This window comes from Thalassophryne amazonica, chromosome 6 (assembly GCF_902500255.1).
Source record: "Thalassophryne amazonica chromosome 6, fThaAma1.1, whole genome shotgun sequence".
Lineage (NCBI taxonomy): Eukaryota > Metazoa > Chordata > Actinopteri > Batrachoidiformes > Batrachoididae > Thalassophryne > Thalassophryne amazonica.
In genome coordinates, this window is record NC_047108.1 from 91,532,406 (window position 1) to 91,557,611 (window position 25,206).

Sequence of the window (25,206 nt, forward strand, 5' to 3'; positions counted from 1 at the left end):
ATTGCCACAGAGATGGTTATAAATGACTGCATTTATATAGTGCTTTTCCATCTATATCAGAAGCTCAAAGCTCTTTACATTAATGCCTTGCATTCACCCATTTACACACACACTCACACACTGATGTCAGGGTGCTGCCATGCAAGGCTCTCACTATACACTGGGAGCAATATGGGGATTTAGGACCTTGCCCAGGGGCCCTTAGAGATTATTGACAGGGGTTTGATCAGAGTATCGTCTGGTCTCAAGCCCACTGCTTAACCCAGGGGTGGGCAATCATGTGCCATGAAGGGCCGAGACACAGCAGGTTTTCCTTGCTACCAATCATCTCAGCAGGTGATTTCACTGACAATCAGGTGTTTATGTTCAGGGGAGAAGCTCATCATCAGCAACCCAGCTGCTCAGGTGATTGGTTGAAAGGAAAACCTGCACTAGACCATCACCTCCCTGACTAAATTGCCCTTCTGGAAGGTTCTCCTCTCTCCACAAGACGAATGCTGGAGTTCTGACAGAGTGACCATTGGGATTTTGGTCACCTCCCTGACTAAGGCCTTCTCTCTCGATTCTCTCAGTTTACACGGGTGGCCAGCTCTAAGAAGAGTCCTGGTGGATCCAAACTTCTTCCATTTATGGATGATGAGGCCACTGTGCTCATTGGGACCTTCAAAGCAGCAGAAATGTTTCTATACCCTTCCCCAGATTGTGTCTCAAGACAATCCTGTCTTGGAGGTCTACAGACAATTCCTTTGACTTCATATTTGGTTTGTGCTCTGATATGCACTGTAAACTGTGAGGACCTTATAGTAGACCAGTTGTGTGCCTTTCCAAATCAGTCCAATCAACTGAATTTACCCCAGGTGGACTCCAATAGCTGTAGAAACATCTCAAGGGTGATCAGTGGAAGCCAGATGCACCTGAGCTCAATTTTGACGTTCATGTAAAAAGCTGTGAATATATATGTACATGTGAGTTCTTAGTTGTTTTATAACTTTGCAAAAAAAAAAAAACTTTTTTCACATTGTCATTATGGGGTATTGTGTGTTGAGGGGGGGAAAAATTAATTTCATCCATTTTGGAATGAGACTTTAACAGAACAAACTGTAGAAAAAGTGAAGTGCGGTTCATACTTGTCATATGCACTGTATTAGTGTTAACAAACAATTCAACATGTGTACCTAATAAAGTGGCCAGTGAGTATAGTGTGCTGCACGCTGTTCACCGTGTCATATATAAATGTAGTTTAAAAGTACTCACAAGATTAATTATTCAGTAATTTCTTCAGAGCAATTATTGCAAACTGCAGTAAAATAGGCAAATATACAGTTTGAAATAGATTTCAACCTACAACATTTATGTTGTTAATTTACACAATGGTGCTGGGCTGAAATTCTTGGCATGGTTACATCACATACAAGCACAAAATAAGAGCTGTGTATGTTGCTATTCAACAAAACTTTTAAAAAGTGGTAATTCTGTTTTAAATGTGGAGACATTTGATAAAATATTTTAAAATACCCATCGTTATTCATATATGGTTTTAATAATCATCAAACGTGTGGGGAAGGTGCTGTAAGAAAAACTGTAAGTCTCTTCTCTCTTATTCTGTATTCTAAAACCAAGTGCTGTTTGTTGTGGACGTTACAAAAAAAAGCTCCCGATTCAACATGAACAACATCAGAGAAAAGTAAGACAATCTGTCCTGTAATGCAACACAGCCATCCAGCCCAATATACCTCCCCTTTTTTAGCATTTTGATTTATATCCAATCCCCACCATCGTCTCACGTGACCTAACTGATCGAGCTTCTGTTTGCTCTGCAACCAAACAGGATCAAAGTTCAATTAAAGAAGTAGCCAGGTCTTCAAAACCAACTTAAGTTTAATTGGATTTTCGGCCTATTTAAAGTCTGTGTGCTGAGAGCAACTTTTAACACAGTCCATTTGTTCAACACCAAGAATTAAACAATGACCAAAGATTTGAACCGTTGCTCAAGCTGAGCAGTTTGCGCGTTTTAGAGAGGTGCTTGAGTCAAGCTGAGTTTGTAATGTTAAATTATATAATGATTGTGCAAGAGTATTTCTGCCTCATGCACAAGAGTCAACTAAATGCTGTAATTCATCTCATGCCAATTAAAAGATTAGTCAGGAAAAGCCTTTAGCTTGGGGCTCTAGTTTTAACTGACGTGCAGACTGTAAAAGCAGGTCTAAGTCTAACCTTGCCCTTGTGACTCATTGACCTTGGTGCCATATTAACTGATTGAATCCAACCTGACAGTGCATATAATGCACACCAAAGGTCTCTGAGGTGAAGCAGCAGCAAGGTGTTTTCTTTCACCATCATTAAATATTACAAACTTGCAGGACAACTGTTTGATATGTGCAGGCAGAGTGTACGTGTGTTGTGGAACATCTGGCTGTTGCGCTCTATGCAAGGCTCCACAGCACAGAACTTTAGGCCTGGTTTTTGGCCATGACAAATGCACATAATCTGTTCAGAGCTCTGTGTTGATTTTTTTCTGTACTGTATTTTGTTTTATACAATCTGTTACTGTAAAAAATGGCCTAAACTGTGCACCACCTGTCTAAATCTGGTCTGCTTGAGGTTTCTTCCTCAAAAAAAAAAAACAGAAGAGGGAGTTTTTCTTTACCACTGTCACCTATGTGCTTGCTCAGCTGGTTTGTAAGGTTAGACCTTACCCATGTGCAGGCTTGGGGAGTAACGGAATACATGCATTACGTAATTAGGATACAAAAAAAGGTAACTGTATTCCGCTACAGTTACAGAAAAAAAGACGTATTCAGATTTTATGATATTATCTGTATATAATTTTTTTTTTTTTTCTTTGAAACAAAACGTCCCTTCATGGAGAGCGACATGACGTCTCCTAACCGGGCAAAATATTGATGAACTACACGGATGTTAATGCATTTTCAATGGAGAGTCGCAACTGAACACACAAAATGCTCGCAAAATATGTGTTAAAATGCCATTTTGACCTCGATATCGAGCCAGTAAAATTAAATTATGTCAGGAAAGTATTCAACTTACTCTGACACACACATTCCCAAATATTAGTGTTGACAGTTACACGTTACTGCACTGTTCAAGTTGCCGAGCTGAGACATCCTGCTGCAGCTGCTGCTGTTCAACACAGCGCAGCTCCTAAAACCATTACAATACATTTATATATATTATATTTTTACACAATTATCCTTTATTGACCGAGTTTCATTCATGAAGTCAGTGGTGTGGTACACATCTCTCTGTGTGGGTCTGACTGTGAGTGGTACAGTGCAGGTCATTATAATCTCATTATTTTAAGGTGCAAATAAAAATAAACCCCCGTCTTGTCAAACAATTTTAATCCCTAATGACAAGTATTTTAACTAGACATTGGTCTAGCAGTGGAAAATCAACTAGACATAAGTGAAGAGTTAATGGTCCATGTCATCGGGTGACACAGGTACGGCAGGAAACATACGGCTGTACATCATTCAAATATCACGGACAAAGTGACAAGAAGAACCAAAACCACTTACTTATGGAAGGAAATATTGTCTCCCTTGTTCCTCCGTTTGTGGCTTTGCCAACATGCGCAGCTTTCCAGCATATTCCACCTGTTTCTTGAACTTCTATGCACGCAAATCACTAACTTGCCCAGAATTAAAATGGCGATCACACCTCCTTACTGACAGTATTTACTTAATGGTTTTCATTATGCTGTTGTTCTTATTTTGAAAGTTCAATAAGTGGACTGATATGTTAAACATGGTGCGAATTCTATGTGAAAGACTAAGGTAAGATAATTTTATGTTTATTGAACAAGTAGCAGACTTTTTTTGTTTTGTATTTGTTCTGCAAGCCACTTTTAATTATAAATTCATCCGCACACGCCTGAGTTTTCATTATCCTTCATTTGTTTGGCATTTTTTGTTGAAAATTTAGCAGGTGAACACTGGGTGTGTTTAAAACAATATTGTGGGTGCTCTTAATTCATATGTGAAGTAAAACAGAGCATGTTATGTAAAAGAAACAGTTTTATTTTTGCTTAATAAACTGTACTATGTGGTCAAGACTATTTCTATTTAGTTTCTTTTGTCTGTATTAGCATATTTGATATTGGAGTAATCCAGAAGTAATTGAAAGTAATCAAATTACATTACTTTAATATTATGGTACTTGGATTACGTTACTGACTACATTTTTCAACAGGTAACTAGTAACTGTATCGGAATACATTTTTAAAGTAACCTCCCAACCCTGCCCATGTGAAGCGCCTTTAGCTGATTTTGCTGTGATTTATCATGATGTAAATAAACTGAATTGGAATGGATCCTACGCTGAGAAACAACATGGGCAAGCCTTAACCCATGATAACCAGGCGAAGGATAGGGAAAACTGCTGCAAAGAAAAAGATGCGCTAGAGGAGGACAGCAAAAGTAATGTGGGCATATGCCCACAAGAAATGACCATAACGGACAGCCAGCCAGAATCACAGGAAATATACAGCTGTGAATACAGAGGGGTGTGAGGGAGATAATAAAAGTGATTAGAGCCCATAAACCTGTTCAATGCCTTCCCTGTGCCAGGGGGAGGTACATGCAAAGCAAACAGAAAACACCTGGCTGTTCTGTGTGTCAAAGGTGTGCAAACAAACGGGGTTACAGGAAAGGGAATGTGGGGAAGTACAAAGAAAAGGGTATTACCAGCAAAACCCAGTAACACATCGTGCCAGAGTGAGAACCTACAGGCTCATGACAACCATTAAGTAAAGCTTTCTGAATTTTTTGTTTGATTGCCACATTTGATTAATTCAAATTGATTAATTTGATTGTCTGCCCAACGTGCAATACATCTGCTAGAATCACAGATTGTACTGGTAGAGACAGTAATTGCTGTTTCTTCTGTAATCTTACTTGAGGAGTCTTTTACTGGAATGCTTCCCAGGAGAAACTCTAATTGTAGGCTCTACAAGTTTGAAATTCTACCAAATTATAGTCTGTACTCCAACATATCTTGTGTTCAGTGCTGATTCATCTAAGGCTGTAAATACATGAACGTGTCCTTTAAACATTACAGTTCATTCTCAGTGGCCATTTTGCTGTGTGTTTGCAGTACTTCTCTTACTTATTGTGTGCCAGGTGGAGGAAAGACATTCAAGAGCCTCCCTCCAGCGCAGGATGAGGGCAGCCAGACCTCATCAAATACAACCAAGAAGGAGGAGGATCTGCATGCAAGGTGTGTATGCAAATATATCTGCCGGACATGTTCACAGGACATCAAGCAGCTTTGCTGTTCAGGCTTTCAATCAAAGGAATCTGCATACTGACTGCGATTGGTTATTATTTTGGGAAAGAATTCATCTCTGCTCCTCAGAATTGTCGAGGGCTGTTCAGGGTGGTGCCTCTGAGAGGACGATGTGTAAAGTATCTGTTATATGTTTCACCTTATTCCAAAATGGAGTAAATTCATTCTTCTCTCAGAATTGTACTCACAACACCCCATAATGACAACATGGAAAATGTTTTTTTTTGTTTTTTTTTCAAATTACTGTGATTACATCACAGGACAACATCCTGTGAGGTAATCAGCCACACCCTATTTAAGATGGCTTTTCATTCATGGAAATTATTTGCTGATGATGGCCTTTGACCGAAACGTTGCTTGCTTGTTTGCTTGATTAAATTCACCCTTTGTGTTGTGTTGCAAGTGAGGCCAGTGTGCGAGAGTTTTTTTGTTTGTTTAGCAGCCTTTGTGCCTTCTCTTACACACCTGTCGTCAAGGGATGTGCGAAGTGATTTCTTTTTTTGTTTTTTTTTATTTTAGTAAATTAAAAAAAAAGTAAAAAAACAAATCTCATTTATATAAGCATTCACACTCAATATCCCAACCCAATGGTTGGAAGATGCTGGACTGATGATGAATTAGGAGCAGGTGTGGTTTTCAGTAAGACAGACTATTTTCGCAAGCGAAATCTACTGAGTCAGTGAAGTGAATCATTATTTTCTGATTGCTGAACAGCAGTTAGGTGATATTCCTATAGATGTTCATCACATTCGTTTGGGTCCAAGTGTAACTAGATTTCTGTTCTGTCAAAACCAAACCACTCCATAGCCTATGTCACTCTAATTTGAGACAGAACTTTTTGGAGACTGGAACTCAATTAAGAGTCAGTTCTTCATCTAAAACCATTTAATGCAGGAGGAAGTAGATCTCTATAAACAGAGGGCATAATGCTCAATGCCTGGGGGTTTTATGTCATTCAATTAGATATAATATAAATACAAATTTCTAAATCAAAGTTAACATCTAGGTCACAGGTCATTTTGAACTATGGACCCATGTTACCATATACAAGTATACTACGTTTGGGTCCACATTGATATTTCCTACAGTTGTGACATAGAAACAATTACAAAGCAAACAATTACAAAGCAATGATGTTCGGTTGGCTTAAACCTGAGATTTAAAGGTACTGACCCTGACCATCACATGCATTTTGACAACACTGATTTGCTTTCATCCGTCTGTTCTGGACATAACAAAAAGACACATGTACATACTCACTACAAGAAAGGAAAAATGGAGAAAAAAGAAACATAGACAATGGTAAACAATGTTGTCATGCTAATGCCTGGAACTGTATTTTATCCACAACAACACAAATTTTATGGTGGCTACTTGTTTTCCTCACAGGCTGACCCCGCTCTCCTCTTGTCGTCTATCACCAACAAGATGACAGTGATAGACAGTGCCAAACCACAGCCAGCCACGGTAAGTCTCGTTTCCTTTAATGTTCATTCCTCAACTTGTGTTTTTCACTTTTTCAGGACACGTCCTTAGGAGTGTCAGTGTGTGCATAGTGCAAGTTAGATGTCTGTGCCAAAAGAAGAATGTAACAATGCATCTTTGATTGCTGCACAAAAACATATAATCCATGCAGTCAGGTACCATACATCAGAGGTTATAAATTATGTGACTGGGTACAAATTTACATTATGAACATGTACAGAGGTTAGAGGGTTTGTATGGGATGATAATAGCACTTGTAGGCATAAACACAGTAAGGGTTTTGGCAATATGACATTTGACCTTCAACCAAATGGTTGACCGCGGGCTGATCTTGCCAGGGCTGTTCTGGAACATTTGATCCAACGACAACAATTTCAGGGCCAACCTTCAGTGACTTACTAAATTTGGTAGAAATCATCAAAAGTACCTAGGAGTTGTAGGCAAACAAACAGTGAGATACATATGACCTTGACCCAGTGATTGACTTTTGGCAAATCTGGTCCTGCTAGGCAATTACAGAACCCACCTCCATGTGCGTGCCACACCTGGTGCAAATTGGAGTGAAAATCTGAAATTGTGTCCTTTGAACCTAATGATTGACCTTTGGCAAACCTCACCTCACCTGGGCAATTTCACCCGGGTCAAATATATCTGTCAGCCAAGGTTGAAAATCACACTTTTGACCTTTAACCCAAATGGCAACCTTTACCAAAACAAACTTGAAGTTGACTGTTATACAATGAAAAAAATGGGGGAACAAACAGATAAATTAACCTATGACCCTTTTTATGTATTTATTTATTTATTTATTTATTTATTTGTCTTTTGCCAAAATAAACCCCTCAAAGGCAATTCTGGAGTCAAATTACAGAACCCAGAAAGTTTGGTGGAAATTGGCATGGCACCATGGAGGAGTAGTGGAACACACACACACACACACACACACACACACACACACACACACACACACACACACACACACACACACACACACACACACACACAAACAAACATTTCTCTAACTGTAGTATGTTTGTATGAGGAGTGTTATCATGTTAAAATACAAATTTACTTTGAATTTGTCACACAAATGTCAAAGACCAGGTCTTAATTATTTAAATGAATGACCTATTTTTCAAATCCTGACTCCAAATTATTGTGTTTAATCACAAGTCATTTTAGTGTTCTCTGAAGATGCTGAAAACACTGTGCTGAATGTTTACGATTATTAAATCCCTCCTCTGTTAGATGACTGAGGTCTCTCCCATCACGAGCACAAACATTGAAATCTACAACAGGTCACGTCACAGTATGGTAACAGGTCCTTGTAGGAACAGTTTGTCTTTTATTCACAACCTTTGTAAAGGTCATGGAAGTTCCCATGTAAAATGTCAAAAACAATAAAGAGAAACAGAAATGTACGAAATCAGAGACATAAGCCATGACTTTTTGTGATTATTTCACAAAATGGTCATATTGAAAAATTCTAACTCCTTGGTCACAAAACAAACTTCAAGGTCAACATGTCAAAAATCTGTTTAAAATGAAGGACTCCAGTTATAATTTGAGAGGAACATTATTATTTGATAAATTAAAGACTCAAACTACTGTAAAAAAAAAAAAATCACTGTGTTGCTGTAAAAGGTGTAAACATTTGCAACATCTGTCCTGAATATATTAAATTATGCAGTACTGTAGTTGGCTTTAATAGAGTTTATAAATAATAATATAATCTCTTGTTACAGTATGGACAATCAAGTTTATTGATTTGGTATTATTTCTTTTGGATTGTGCATTGTGCACTATTATTTATTTTGTTGTGATGAGAAAATTCTGTTCATTAATCTCAAATGTCTGTGCCTTGTTCCTGCTGGAGATGATGGTGTAAAGTCCAGTTTGTTTTTAGCTTCTTTTTTTGTTTGTTTGTTTTTTTACACTTTTTCAATTCAATTTTAATTTATTTTATTTATATAGCGCCCAAATCACAACAAAGCTGCCACAAGTAAGGTCTAACCTTACCAACCCCGAAAGGCAACAGTGGTGAGGAAAAACTGCCTCTGATGATTTGAAGAAGAAACCTCAAGCAGACCAGACTCAAAGTGGTGACCTTCTGCTACTGACACAGTTGACAATACAAATATAGAGGAAATTTTTCTCTTTTATTTCTATCTGCACCTGCATGAATAACTTATCAGTCCAATGCGTGAGTGACAATCTCTGCATTTGTTGCACGTGTACTGTGATGCCTGCTGAGGCTGCAGCTGTCGCTCCTTCCTCCTAGCTCGTTGCTCAGCAAGACTTTGGTTCCTCTCCTGCTCAGCCCTCTGTGCACCTGTTCTGGTAGTAAGGCGCCAGGCTGCACTGTCTTCTGCACACTGCTCCCACGTGTTGACACTGATGCTGCACATTTTCATGTCCTTCTTGCAGACATCCTTGATGCGCAACCAGCCAAACGAGTGCCCTCTGCCAGCTCACCGTACAGTAAATCTTTACCAGTTGCTTTGACCCGAAGCAACTGGTTTTGAGACTAGTTCTGAGGTGCCAGAAACCCGCCTTCGTCCCTTCGCCTGTCAGTAGATGCAATTCTGCCAGGCTTAGAAGCTAAGCCACACGAGCAGGCCAGGAGCTGGACTATTTGACATGCACGCCATATGGGAGCACTTTTTAGGTAGTGGGAGCTTGTCCCCATGACCACTCCTGGCTGTGTATATATATATATATATATATATATATATATATATATATATATATATATATATATATATATATATATATATATAGATATATATATATATATATATATACGAGGTCTGTTCGAAAAGTATCCAACTTTTTTTTTTCAAAAACCTGATGGATTTGAATCACGTGTGCTTGCGTGAGCCAACCTTGAACCTTCGTGCGCATGCATGAATTTTTTCACGCCTGTCGATTGCGTCAGTTGCTGGCAAGCAGCCTTTGTGTGAGGACGTGTGTAGTCTCTCATCGGATTTTCATTTCAAGTAAAAAGACGGAACGACTGGAGCAGCACCGCATCAATTTTGCCAGAAACTGAGAGACAGCCAGGTGGAAACCATTCGGAAGATTCAGACGGCTTTCGGTGGCTTTTCAGTCGTGTCAGAGGTGGGCATCATTTTTCTGAGTCCAGTATGTCCTGTGAGGCTTCAACACGAAGGCGCTTTTGCTCCGTCAGCAGCGGCACGAGTTTTGCTACAACTCTTTTCATGGCCAAATCTTCACAGTGGAATGTGCTGAAAAAGTGCTGATGTCCACCTCTTCCACAATTTCTCGGATAGTCACACGACGGTCCCACATCACCACAGTGTTCACTTTGGAAATGATCTGGTCATTTCAGCATACTGATGGCCGCCTGTAGCGTCGGGCATCTTTAAACTGGTTGTACCGCTCAATCTGTGTGACACCCAGAGCACTGTCACCGAAAGCCGTCTGAATCTTCCGAATGGTTTCCACCTGGCTGTCGCTCAGTTTCTGGCAAAATTTGATGCGGTGCTGCTCCAGTCGTTCCGTCATTTTCCTTGCAATGAAATCAGATGAGAGCACCTCACACGTCCTCACACGAATGCTGCTTACCAGCAAATGACGCAATCGACAGGCGTGAAAAAATCTACGCATGCGCACGAAGGTTCAAGGTTGGCTCACGCAAGCAGGCTTGATTCAAATACATCAGGTTTTGAAAAAAAAATAAGGTCCGATACTTTTCTAACAGACCTCGTGTGTATGTATATATATATATATATATATATATATATATATATATATACACACACACAAACACACACTGTCAACATATGTGTAGTTTTGATGTTACATGTATCTTTGAATACGTTTGTCAGGTTTTTTATTTTCCAGAACCTAGATCTGGTGGCTACCAAAGACATAGGTTCATGTCTTACTTGTAACACAGAGAAATGCTTCAAAGCAGCAGGACAATACCCAAACAATACATGAAGTTGGCAGTGTTTATTCGAGGATGCAGACATGACCTTCAAACCTAACTCTACACTGCCATTGCTGTGTTTCATTCTGCCCATTGACCCTGGTTTCATTGAACTCATGTACATCCCTACAGATGAGCAACAACATGGCCTGGGGCAGACAACAACTAACTGCGAGGGGCCAGGGAGGGCTGGGCAAGGTGAGTGATTAACACTTTTCAAGTCAAAATACAATTTAAACATTGAGTCCAACCAGATGTGGGTCTTGTGTCACATACTGTGCTGACTAGTATCTGTGAGCCACTGTGTTTTGTCAACATTATGCATAATGGTTACTCAAAACACAAGGCCTGGTTTCATAAAGCAGTCTAATTTTTTTAGTCTATTAAACTTAGTTGACTAAGGTCAGTTGCCCAACATTAGACGTCTAATCTGTGTTTCACATAGATGGCTGAACTTGTAGATTAGCCTTCTAATGTTAGTCAACGATATACACTGGCATAAGTGGCCTCGCGAGTGTCGTTGCCAAGAAACACCTCCAATGTGAGAGAGTTTTGTTTATTTCCCGGTTGGTCGTCTACTAGAAAAGATATGGACAGTCACAGCCAATGGGGTCCCAGGGGTAGGAAGAGCTGTGGGGTGTGACCCATAAATGGGAGAATGACTCTAGCAGATTCCAGGTAGCGTTGATAATGATCTCATCCCTCCTTTTATCCTATAATTAGAGTCAAAGTGATAAGGATCAAGGATGAAAAGCAGAATTGCCTCTTCATCTGGATCCACACAAATTGCCCTTGAAGTTGATGTGTTGGAAGCAGGAAAAAGATTTGAGTCACTATGACCAGGATCAACTTGTGTTGGCTAAGATGACTGGGCCAGACCATCTCCAAATCTGCAACTCTTGTGAGATGGTCCTGGTCTGTCGTGGTCCCTACCTACCAAAAGTGCTTCAAGGAAGGAAAAACGGTGAACTACACTCAACAAAAATATAAACGCAACACTTTTGGTTTTGCTCCCATTTTGTATGAGATGAACTCAAATATTAACTTTTTCCACATACACAATATCACCATTTCCCTCAAATATTGTTCACAAACCAGTCTAAATCTGTGATAGTGAGCACTTGTCCTTTGCTGAGATAATCCATCCCACCTCACAGGTGTGCCATATCAAGATGCTGATTAGACACCATGATTAGTGCACAGGTGTGCCTTAGACTGCCCACAATAAAAGGCCACTCTGAAGGTGCAGTTTTGTTTTATTGGGGGGGGATACCAGTCAGTATCTGGTGTGACCACCATTTGCCTCATGCAGTGCAACACATCTCCTTTGCATAGAGTTGATCAGGTTGTCAATTGTGGCCTGTGGAATGTTGGTCCACTCCTCTTCAATGGCTGTGCGAAGTTGCTGGATATTAGCAGGAACTGGTACACGCTGTCGTATACGCCGGTCCAGAGCATCCCAAACATGCTCAACGGGTGACATGTCCGGTGAGTATGCCGGCCATGCAAGAACTGGGACATTTTCAGCTTCCAAGAATTGTGTACAGATCCTTGCAACATGGGGCCGTGCATTATCCTGCTGCAACATGAAGTGATGTTCTTGGATGTATGGCACAACAATGGGCCTCAGGATCTCGTCACGGTATCTCTGTGCATTCAAAATGCCATCAATGAAATGCACCTGTGTTCTTCGTCCATAACAGACGCCTGCCCATACCATAACCCCACCGCCACCATGGGCCACTCGATCCACAACACTGACATCAGAAAACCGCTCACCCACACAACGCCACACACGCTGTCTGCCATCTGCCCTGAACAGTGTGAACCGGGATTCATCCGTGAAGAGAACACCTCTCCAACGTGCCAAACGCCAGCGAATGTGAGCATTTGCCCACTCAAGTCGGTTACGACGACGAACTGGAGTCAGGTCGAGACCCCGATGAGGACGACGAGCATGCAGATGAGCTTCCCTGAGACGGTTTCTGACAGTTTGTGCAGAAATTCTTTGGTTATGCAAACCGATTGTTCCAGCAGCTGTCCGAGTGGCTGGTCTCAGACAATCTTGGAGGTGAACATGCTGGATGTGGAGGTCCTGGGCTGGTGTGGTTACACGTGGTCTGCGGTTGTGAGGCTGGTTGGATGTACTGCCAAATTCTCTGAAACGCCTTTGGAGACGGCTTATGGTAGAGAAATGAACATTCAATACACGAGCAACAGCTCTGGTTGACATTCCTGCTGTCAGCATGCCAACTGCACGCTCCCTCAAATCTTGTGACATCTGTGGCATTGTGCTGTGTGATAAAACTGCACCTTTCAGAGTGGCCTTTTATTGTGGGCAGTCTAAGGCACACCTGTGCACTAATCATGGTGTCTAATCAGCATCTTGATATGGCACACCTGTGAGGTGGGATGGATTATCTCAGCAAAGGAGAAGTGCTGACTATCACAGATTTAGACTGGTTTGTGAACAATATTTGAGGGAAATGGTGATATTGTGTATGTGGAAAAAGTTTTAGATCTTTGAGTTCATCTCATACAAAACGGGAGCAAAACCAAAAGTGTTGCGTTTATATTTTTGTTGAGTATAGAAACACAGTCATGGGCGCCTAAAGCTTGGTGATACCCCTTAGGGCGCAGTGGCTGGCTAATGTGGTCCAATTCAAGGTCTTGTTGCCAGACACCACAACACACCTTCAGATGTCTTATACATCGTCTTTGCCTCAATGGGCCTCAATTGGTGGTGCAAGGGGAACCAATACCATATTAGGCAGGAGGTCACAATGTTATGGCTGATCATGTATATAAAATGAAATAACGCTTGTTGCTGACTGCATTTTCTTTATTTCCTCACTTTTAGTATTCTACATGGAGTAAAGCAAGATCGAACTCCTACTGGGTGTGTGGTGCTGTTCAATGATTTCATTTATTTGTTTATGGAAGTAGCTGATATGTAATTCTACTAGACCGCACTATATAGACTTTTAGTTTATTTGCACTATATCTTGGTCTTTCCGAACAGGCCAACACATCCAGGACTACACGTTCCCTCAGTGTGCGGGGAATTCATGACATTGGAGATTACATTGACAGGGTAAGAATCTGTAATTGGTTTAGCACTGGGTGCTCAAAAGCTCCCAAACAAAAACACACAAAAAAAACCCCAACAATGACCTATTTTTCTTTCCTTACTTCCAAAGAGACTGTATATGATTGATGGAAATGACGTCGAGCACCCCGTGTACCAACCCCATAAGTATGCTTATGAAGGAGAGAGCAGCAAATGCCCATCACTCGACAAACTGTCGCTGAGCAACTTGGGAGAAGACCTGCAATTCCTGAATGACTTGGGGCCAAAGTTCAAGACTTTGGGATCCATCTGTAACCAGACAATACAAATAAGAACATACAGACTTAAAGTGTCTCATTTTACTGGGATGTTTAATTCACATACGTCATCCCCATTTGATTTGTGATTCTGGCTCTGTAATTGCTGGATTTTTTTTAAAGTTTTCATTTTTTGGATTTAAGCATCTGACCCACGTAGAGCCAGTTACATTCACTGGGTCTAATACAAACAGCAAGGATGACAGTATGTTTCTTTTGTTGATGATGAAAAATGGAACTTATGCACTATACAAACTGTTATGCTCTGAGTGTTAGTAACTGGGTGTGTTTGCTTGTTTCTTGCTTTGTGGTTTCTCACACTTCACTTTGAGCCAAGCAGGTATTGTCCGAACAGTATATATATATATATATATATATATATATATATATATATATATATATATATATATATAGGTGTTTTTTGTGTTGTGTTTTTTTTTAAAGATGTATGACCCTGGAAATTTTCTGGGACTAAAATTTCAGGGGTGGTGTCCAAGTGGTTAGGGCACTTTATTTTGAGTGCACAAGGTTTCTGGTTCAAACCCCACCCCTGCCACATTCTGGTGGCAAGGTGAATTAGTGGTTAGCACTGGTGCCTCACAGCAAGAAGGTCATGGGATCGATTCCCGGCCTTTCTGTGTAGAGTTTGCATGTTTTACCCGTGTCTCTCTGGGTTTCCTCCGGGCACTCTGGTTTCCTCCCACAATCAAGAACATGTTTATTTAGGGTCTGCTTCTTTCTCTGCCCCTGAGCAAGGCAGCATCTACATCTGGAGTTGGTCCCCAGGCACCGGACTGTGGCTGCCCACTGCCCCTAGTGGCTGGATTGTGTCCAACTGTAATTAGTATGGGTTAAATACAGAGGACACATTTTGTTATACGAGGTCTATTAGAAAAGTATCCGACCTTATTATTTTTTTCAAAAACCATATGGATTTGAATCACGTGTGATTGCGTCAGACAAGCTTGAACCCTCGTGCGCATGCGTGAGTTTTTCCACGCCTGTCGGTTGCATCATTCGCCTGTGAGCAGGCTTTGAGTGAGGAGTGGTCCACCCCCTCGGCGGATTTTCATTGTCAGGAAATGGCAGAATGATTTGGGCTTTTTTTCCATCAGATTTTTTCAGAAACTGTTAGAGACTGGCAGCTGGAAACCATTAGAAAAATTTATCTGGCTTTCGGTGAAAGCCTCCGCTCCTCTTTCCATGACAAAAACTCCTGTAACAGTGGAATGTGCCGTTCATTTCCAAACTGGACGCTGTGTTTTATCCGGGACGTCGTCTGACTAGCACAGGAATTGTGAAAAGATGTGGACATCAGCACTTTTTCGGCACATTGAGACAGACGTGCGGAGGAATTCCGCGCGTCGCGGCGGTGCCGCATGGCGCAAAGCAACGCCGTGATGAAGCCTCATGGGACATGTTCTGGCATGTACAGGCACATCCACAATTTCTCAGATAATCACTCGATGGAAAAACCACCGACAGCTGTCTGAACTCCATCTCAAAGCCCTCCTGTGAGACCAAAACAGAGGTGTTCCTTTGTCTCGCTCCATCAGCAAATCAGTCGTGACGCGCGAAGCCTCCCGCTCGGCTTTCCATGACAAAATCTCTTGTTAAAAGTGAAATCTGCCGGAAAATGGCTGATGTCCAGCTCTTGTGATAACCAGAGAAAGTGCACACGATGGTCTCGGCTCCACAGAGCCATCCGTTTAGAAATGATCCGGTGGTTTGTGGCTCTCGATGGCGGCACGGAGCGCGGCGCGCCGAGCATCTTAAAGCCATCCTTAAAGCTGTAGTAACAGTCCTTATTCTCTGTGAAGCCCGTAAAATTTTCACCGAAAGCCAGATAAATGTTTCAAATGGTTTCCAGCTGCCAGTCTCTAACAGTTTCTGAAAAAGTTCTGATGGAAAAAAAAGCCCAAATCATTCCGCCATTTCCTGATAATGAAAATCCGCAGAGGGGGTGGACCATTCCTCATTCAAAGCCTGCTCACAGGCGAATGACGCAACCGACAGGCGTGGAAAAAAATCACGCATGCGCACAAGGGTTCAAGCTTGTCTGACGCAATCACACGTGATTCAAATCCATATGGTTTTTGAAAAAAATAATAAGGTCGGATACTTTTCTAATAGACCTTGTATGTATATATGTGCAATGACAATAAAGGCTCTATTCTATTTTTTTCTCCAGTTGACGCCTTTACGGTGTCAAATCTTACGCGTAATCACGTTCTCACTGGGGAGCCCGAGATTTCGTTGTCAGTGTAAACAAGCATTTGCAGCAACTTGTTTGCAACATTGTGTCATTATGGAGGTGACTTCAACCAAAATATGTATTTAGGCATTTCACTAAGATAATCGTGATTCTTTAATGTGAGTTTGATTAAAAAAAAAGCGTGTTACGGTTTGCGTGTCAGGAACTGGTTCTTTTCGGGTATCCTTAAGAAATGATTTGATCCATAAGCCTTTTTGCTTAACAATTCCCTTATCGGTCCTTCAGAGTGACCATTGTTTTTGGGGGTGTTTGTCAGGAAAATTATCATTTCTCAACATTGATTACATACCCTGCAGCGGGTTTGTAATCAAGCGTTTCTGCAGCACAACTTTGCTTTGAACCTTGAACCAATGAAGCAGTGCTTCAACCTTCGATCTGCTGCTTCGTTGGTTCTTTATTTCACTTTATCTTAATTTTTCCCTGCTAAAACCCTAAAGAGCATATGTCTGCAAGTAATATTTACCTTTTTTTATGTTAAACCAACCTGTTATGGTCTTCTGAAACACTTAATAGATGTATTTTATAACTTAAAAATAGGACCAATGCTAATGCATTAGCATTAAGCTGAGCCATTATCAAGCCTCCTTCCCCAGCGTGCAAAGGATTCTGGGATACTCTAAAACTGTCAATAGCAAAATGTATGAAGTTGTTAGCCAAGTACAACCCCAATTCCAATGAAGTTGGGACGTTGTGTAAAATGTAAATAAAAAAAGAATACAATGATTTGCAAATCCTCTTCAACCTATATACAGTTGAATACACCACAAAGACAAGATATTTAATGTTCAAACTGATAAAAGTTATTGTTTTTGTGCAAATATTTGCTCATTTTGAAATGGATGCCTGCAACACGTTTCAAAAAAAGCTGGGACAGTGATATGTTTACCACTGTGTTACATCACCTTTCCTTCTAACAACACTCAATAAGCGTTTGAGAACTGAGGACACTCATGATTGGGTATAAAAGGAGCATCCCCAAAAGTCTCAGCCATTCACAAGCAAAGATGGGGCAAGGATCACCACTTTGTGAACAACTGCATGAAAAAATAGTCCAACATAAGAACAATGTTTCTCAATGTTCACTTGCAAGGAATTCAGGGATTCCAACATCTACAGTCCATAATATGGTCAGAAAATTCAGAGAATCTGGATAACTTTCTACACATAAGCGGCAAGGCCAAAAAACAACATTGAATGCCCGTGACCTTCGATCCCTCAGGTGGCACTGCATTAAAAAACGATATTGTCTAAAGGATCTTACTGCGTGGGCTCAGGAACACTTCAGAAAACCATTGTCAGTTAACACAGTTCGTCACTACATCTACAGTGCAAGTTAAAACTCTACCATGCAAAGCAAAAGCCATACATCAACAACATCCAGAAACGCTGCTGCCTTCATTGTTTTTGGAAATCATGGACATCGTGTCCTCTGGACAAAAGAGGTAAAAGACCATCCAGATTGTTTCCAGTGCAAAGTTCAAAAGCCAGCATCTGTGGGTGTTAGTGCCTATGACATTGGTAACTTACACATCTGTGATGGCACCTTCAATGCTGAAAGGTACATCCAGGTTTTGGAGCAACACATGCTATCATCCAAGCACCTTCTTTTTCAGGGACGTCTCTGCTTATTTCAGCAAGACAATGCCAAGCCACATTCTGCACGTGTTACAACAGCGTGGCTTTGTAGTAAAAGAGTACAGGTACTAGACTGGCCTGCCTGCAGTCCAGACCTGTCGCCCATTGAAAATGTGTGGAACATTATGAAGCGCAAAATATGACAACGGAGACCACGAACTGTTGAATAACTGAAGTCGTACATCAAGCAAGAATGGAAAGAATTGCACCTACAAAGTTTCAACAATTAGTGTTGAAACACTTACTGAGTGTTGTTAGAAGGAAAGGTAATGTAACACAGTGGTAAACATGCCGCTGTCCCAGCTTTTTTGAAACGTGTTGCAGGCATCCATTTCAAAATGAGCAAATATTTGCACAAAAACAATAAAGTTTATCAGTTTGAACATTAAATATCTTGTCTTTGTGGTGTATTCAATTGAATATAGGTTGAAGAGAATTTGCAAATCGTATTCTGTTTTTACTTACATTTTACACAACTTCCAAACTTCATTGGAATTGGGGTTGTACTTTACAATGTAAATCTCTGCAACTTGTTGCTGATTACTTGTTGTCATGGTGATGAGGAATTAACATTGGATGTGTTTTTACACTTGCCTGTGGAATAACCCTGTTAGACAATAAAATTGTCTTTTACTGGATTTGCCGTGCCAGGAAGATGACGCAATGGAGAGTGTGCTGTTCTTTGTTCTTACAGTGAATAGGCCTGCGTTTACAACAGTAATTCAAATGAATTTGCTTAATCTATTTACTGGATGTTCTGACAGATGACATCTCAGGAACAAGACAAACGTAGCATGACACATTGTCATGTTGCCAGCAGTCAGGTTGCAAAATCAACAACTTAGCTTCAGCCTGCAGGTGAAAAGAACCATTCATTCTCCGACAAACAGACGATGCATTCACAGCTGTGCGGGTCAAACTAGTTTACAGTTTGATGTTTACATCTTATTTTGTACCTCACATCCTGTCACCCCAGTCTGAGGCCAAGAGCACTCTGGAGCAGGTTTTCATCCAGGATGTCTCTGTATATTGCTGCAGTCATCTTTCCCTCAATCTTGATTACTCTCCCAGTTCCTGCCACTGAAAAACATCCCCACAGCATGATGCTGCCACCACCATGCTTCACTGTAGAGATGGTGCCTGGTTTCCTCCAAACATGACAAACATGACTCTTTCATGCAAAAGAGTTCAATCTTTGTCTCATCAGACCAGAGAATTTTGTTTCTTATGGTCTGAGAGTCCTTCATGTGCCTTTTGGCAAACTCCAGGTGGGTTGCCATGTGCCTTTTACTAAGGAGTGACTTCCAGCTGGCCACTCTCCCATACAGGCTTGACTGGTGGATTGCCACAGAGATGGTTATAAATGACTGCATTTATATAGTGCTTTTCCATCTATATCAGAAGCTCAAAGCTCTTTACATTAATGCCTTGCATTCACCCATTTACACACACACTCACACACTGATGTCAGGGTGCTGCCATGCAAGGCTCTCACTATACACTGGGAGCAATATGGGGATTTAGGACCTTGCCCAGGGGCCCTTAGAGATTATTGACAGGGGTTTGATCAGAGTATCGTCTGGTCTCAAGCCCACTGCTTAACCCAGGGGTGGGCAATCATGTGCCATGAAGGGCCGAGACACAGCAGGTTTTCCTTGCTACCAATCATCTCAGCAGGTGATTTCACTGACAATCAGGTGTTTATGTTCAGGGGAGAAGCTCATCAGCAACCCAGCTGCTCAGGTGATTGGTTGAAAGGAAAACCTGCACTAGACCATCACCTCCCTGACTAAATTGCCCTTCTGGAAGGTTCTCCTCTCTCCACAGACGAATGCTGGAGTTCTGACAGAGTGACCATTGGGATTTTGGTCACCTCCCTGACTAAGGCCCTTCTCTCTCGATCTCTCAGTTTACACGGGTGGCCAGCTCTAAGAAGAGTCCTGGTGGATCCAAACTTCTTCCATTTATGGATGATGGAGGCCACTGTGCTCATTGGGACCTTCAAAGCAGCAGAAATGTTTCTATACCCTTCCCCAGATTTGTGTCTCAAGACAATCCTGTCTTGGAGGTCTACAGACAATTCCTTTGACTTCATATTTGGTTTGTGCTCTGATATGCACTGTCAACTGTGGGACCTTATATGTAGACCAGTGTGTGCCTTTCCAAATCATGTCCAATCAACTGAATTTACCCCAGGTGGACTCCAATTAGCTGTAGAAACATCTCAAGGGTGATCAGTGGAAGCCAGATGCACCTGAGCTCAATTTTGAGCTTCATGTAAAAAGCTGTGAATATATATGTACATGTGATTTCTTAGTTGTTTTCATAACTTTGCAAAAAAAAAAAAAACTTTTTTCACATTGTCATTATGGGGTATTGTGTGTTGAGGGGGGAAAAATTAATTTCATCCATTTTGGAATGAGACTTTAACAGAACAAACTGTAGAAAAAGTGAAGTGCGGTTCATACTTGTCATATGCACTGTATTAGTGTTAACAAACAATTCAACATGTGTACCTAATAAAGTGGCCAGTGAGTATAGTGTGCTGCACGCTGTTCACCGTGTCATATATAAATGTAGTTTAAAAGTACTCACAAGATTAATTATTCAGTAATTTCTTCAGAGCAATTATTATTGCAAACTGCAGTAAAATAGGCAAATATACAGTTTGAAATAGATTTCAAGTACCTACAACATTTATGTTGTTAATTTACACAATGGTGCTGGGCTGAAATTCTTGGCATGGTTACATCACATACAAGCACAAAATAAGAGCTGTGTATGTTGCTATTCAACAAAACTTTTAAAAAGTGGTAATTCTGTTTTAAATGTGGAGACATTTGATAAAATATTTTAAAATACCCATCGTTATTCATATATGGTTTTAATAATCATCAAACGTGTGGGGAAGGTGCTGTAAGAAAAACTGTAAGTCTCTTCTCTCTTATTCTGTATTCTAAAACCAAGTGCTGTTTGTTGTGGACGTTACAAAAAAAAAGCTCCCGATTCAACATGAACAACATCAGAGAAAAGTAAGACAATCTGTCCTGTAATGCAACACAGCCATCCAGCCCAATATACCTCCCCTTTTTTAGCATTTTGATTTATATCCAATCCCCACCATCGTCTCACGTGACCTAACTGATCGAGCTTCTGTTTGCTCTGCAACCAAACAGGATCAAAGTTCAATTAAAGAAGTAGCCAGGTCTTCAAAACCAACTTAAGTTTAATTGGATTTTCGGCCTATTTAAAGTCTGTGTGCTGAGAGCAACTTTTAACACAGTCCATTTGTTCAACACCAAGAATTAAACAATGACCAAAGATTTGAACCGTTGCTCAAGCTGAGCAGTTTGCGCGTTTTAGAGAGGTGCTTGAGTCAAGCTGAGTTTGTAATGTTAAATTATTATAATGATTGTGCAAAGAGTATTTCTGCCTCATGCACAAGAGTCAACTAAATGCTGTAATTCATCTCATGCCAATTAAAAGATTAGTCAGGAAAAGCCTTTAGCTTGGGGCTCTAGTTTTAACTGACGTGCAGACTGTAAAAGCAGGTCTAAGTCTAACCTTGCCCTTGTGACTCATTGACCTTGGTGCCATATTAACTGATTGAATCCAACCTGACAGTGCATATAATGCACACCAAAGGTCTCTGAGGTGAAGCAGCACAGCAGCAAGGTGTTTCTTTCTTTACACCATCATTAAATATTACAAACTTGCAGGACAACTGTTTGATATGTGCAGGCAGAGTGTACGTGTGTTGTGGAACATCTGGCTGTTGCGCTCTATGCAAGGCTCCACAGCACAGAACTTTAGGCCTGGTTTTTGGCCATGACAAATGCACATAGCCAAAGAAATGTTTGTATGTGCTGTGGTGATCACTATAATTACTATATTGAAATTTAATTGCATGACCTCAAAAACAACTCTATCAAAATTGGTCATAGAGCACATTACACACATTATATCAGTTATAGAAAATGTGACCTGGGAACAAAAAATTTGACTTTGACCTCTAACCTTTAATGTTGACTGATCCAAACCAAAATCCAATTATTTCTTCCCCTCCATATGTCCAATATAGATGCCAAGTTTGATCAAAATCAGATAAGGCATTCTTCAGATACCTTACTCAGATACATTCAAACCTGTAGAATAGTAGATAAATAGAGACCAAGATTATTACAAAAGTGTATGGTTATGGTAGCACTTCTACATACCGTATTATTTGTGATGGAAACAGAGTAACAAGCAGACTAAAGCCCATAGTCTTGCCAGATTTTCAGCAGGCACTGAAATATTAAATTATGGTTTTCTGTCTGTGGAGGGTGTGTGTAGGTTGCAATTGCATGCAACATTACAATACAACCCCTGGCAAAAATTATGGAATCACCGGCCTCGGAGGATGTTCATTCAGTTGTTTAATTTTGTAGAAAAAAAGCAGATCACAGACATGACACAAAACTAAAATCATTTCAAATGGCAACTTTCTGGCTTTAAGAAACACTATAAGAAATCAAGAAAAAAAGATTGTGGCAGTCAGTAACGGTTACTTTTTTAGACCAAGCAGAGGAAAAAAATATGGACTCACTCAATTCTGAGGAATAAATTACGGAATCACCCTGTAAATTTTCATCCCCAAAACTAACACCTGCATCAAATCACATCTGCTTGTTAGTCTGCATCTAAAAAGAAGTGATCACACCTTGGAGAGCTGTTGCACCAAGTGGACTGACATGAATCATCACGCAATGTTGCAAAAGATGTTGGTTGTTCACAGTCAGCTGTGTCTAAACTCTGGACCCAATACAAACAACATGGGAAGGTTGTTAAAGGCAAACATACTGGTAGACCAAGGAAGACATCAAAGCGTCAAGACAGAAAACTTAAAGCAATATGTCTCAAAAATCAAAAATGCACAACAAAACAAATGAGGAATGAATGGGAGGAAACTGGAGTCAACGTCTGTGACCGAACTGTAAGAAACCATCTAAAGGAAATGGGATTTACATACAGAAAAGCTAAACGAAAGCCATCATTAACACCTAAACAGAAAAAAACAAGGTTACAATGGGCTAAAGAAAAGCAATCGTGGACTGTGGATGACTGGATGAAAGTCATATTCAGTGATGAATCTCGAATCTGCATTGGGCAAGGTGATGATGCTGGAACCTTTGTTTGGTGCCGTTCCAATGAGATTTATAAATGTACAAAGTATGAAGATACAGTACATTAGCAGTACAAAATGGTACTTGAATTTATTGTGTTTTTTTTTTTCTCTCAAAAATTCTTGAAAGGGTAGTTGTAAAACAGCTAACTGATCATCTGCAGAGGAATGGTCTATTTGAAGAGTTTCAGTCAGGTTTTAGAATTCATCATAGTAATTGATTGAATTGATTGATTTTTCTTTTTACTTTTTATATTTCATCAGTTTGGATATCAATCACATTTTTGTGAAAATAACAACATTTATTATATGGCTGAGATTCTACGGGCCCTCTGATTGGCTGATACCAGTTGGATATTTTCCCATATCCAGACCAGTTACCATGACAATTGGTCCGTAATGCGTATTTTCTTTACTAACCAGGAAGCAAAAAACATGATTAGAAAATCCAACTCGGACATAAACATACTCCATAAATATCTAAACAGCATCTGAAAAAACACACAGATTGAAAGTTCAAGGATTCAAGGATTCAAAAGACGTTTATTGTCATATCAATCAATCAATCAATCAATCAATCAATCAATCAATTTTATTTATATAGCGCCAAATCACAACAAACAGTTGCCCCAAGGCGCTTTATATTGTAAGGCAAGGCCATACAATAATTACGTAAAAACCCCAACGGTCAAAATAACCCCCTGTGAGCAAGCACTTGGCGACAGTGGGAAGGAAAAACTCCCTTTTAACAGGAAGAAACCCCCAGCAGAACCAGGCTCAGGGAGGGGCAGTCTTCTGCTGGGACTGGTTGGGGCTGAGGGAGAGAACCAGGAAAAAGACATGCTGTGGAGGGGAGCAGAGATCAATCACTAATGATTAAATGCAGAGTGGTGCATACAGAGCAAAAAGAGAAAGAAACACTCAGTGCATCATGGGAACCCCCCAGCAGTCTAAGTCTATAACATAACTAAGGGATGGTTCAGGGTCACCTGATCCAGCCCTAACTATAAGCTTTAGCAAAAAGGAAAGTTTTAAGCCTAATCTTAAAAGTAGAGAGGGTGTCTGTCTCCCTGATCTGAATTGGGAGCTGGTTCCACAGGAGAGGAGCCTGAAAGCTGAAGGCTCTGCCTCCCATTCTACTCTTACAAACCCTAGGAACTACAAGTAAGCCTGCAGTCTGAGAGCGAAGCGCTCTGTTGGGGTGGTATGGTACTACGAGGTCTGTCCGTAAAGTATAAGTCCTTTTTATTTTTTTCAAAAACTATATGGATTTCATTCATATGTTTTTACGTCAGACATGCTTGAACCCTCGTGCGCAAGCGTGAGTTTTTCCACGCCTGTCGGTGATGTCATTCGCCTGTGAGCACTCCTTGTGGGAGGAGTCGTCCAGCCCCTCGTCGGAATTCCTTTGTGTGAGAAGTTGCTGAGAGACTGGCGCTTTGTTTGATCAAAATTTTTTCTAAACCTGTGAGACACATCGAAGTGGACATGGTTCGAAAAATTAAGCTGGTCTTCAGTGAAAATTTTAACAGCTGATGAGAGATTTTGAGGTGATTCTGTCGCTTTAAGGACTTTTCACGGTGCGAGACGTCGCGCAGCGCTCTCAGGCAGCGTCATCAGCCTGTTTCAAGCTTGGAACATCTCCAGCTGATAAACAATTTCTCATATACTCACTCCACTGAAAGCCATCAAAAGCCAACTGGATTTTAACAAATGGTTATCAACACGGAGGTGTTTTTCCTGTGCCGCCGCGCCGCGTCGGCTGCGTCCCGACGCGCGGACCCGTCCGCACGTCTTTCATTAAAAAAATCTCCTTTAACAGTGGAATATCCGGATAAAATGCTGAAACCGACTTCTTCTGAAACGTCTCTGTTCTCTCACGACGTCCTGGATCAATAGAGCCTGAAATGTGGAGGTTTTAAGCTTGAAACAGGCTGATGACGCTGCCTGAGAGCACTGAGCGACGTCTCGCACCGTGAAAAGTCCTTAAAGCGACAG

General features: G+C 40.8%; 2 long non-coding RNA genes across 2 annotated transcripts; both read left to right on the forward strand.

Moving 5' to 3' along the window:
• The first annotated feature begins 5,192 nt into the window (after positions 1–5,192).
• On the forward strand, positions 5,193–8,188 carry LOC117511680. Its single transcript, XR_004561038.1, has 3 exons — positions 5,193–5,238; positions 6,697–6,774; positions 8,041–8,188. It is a non-coding gene; the product is annotated as an uncharacterized LOC117511680 (long non-coding RNA).
• Positions 8,189–13,579: 5,391 nt separating this feature from the next.
• Positions 13,580–14,130, forward strand: LOC117511681. The gene is made up of 3 exons (XR_004561039.1): positions 13,580–13,646; positions 13,770–13,841; positions 13,948–14,130. It is a non-coding gene; the product is annotated as an uncharacterized LOC117511681 (long non-coding RNA).
• The last annotated feature ends 11,076 nt before the right edge of the window (positions 14,131–25,206 follow it).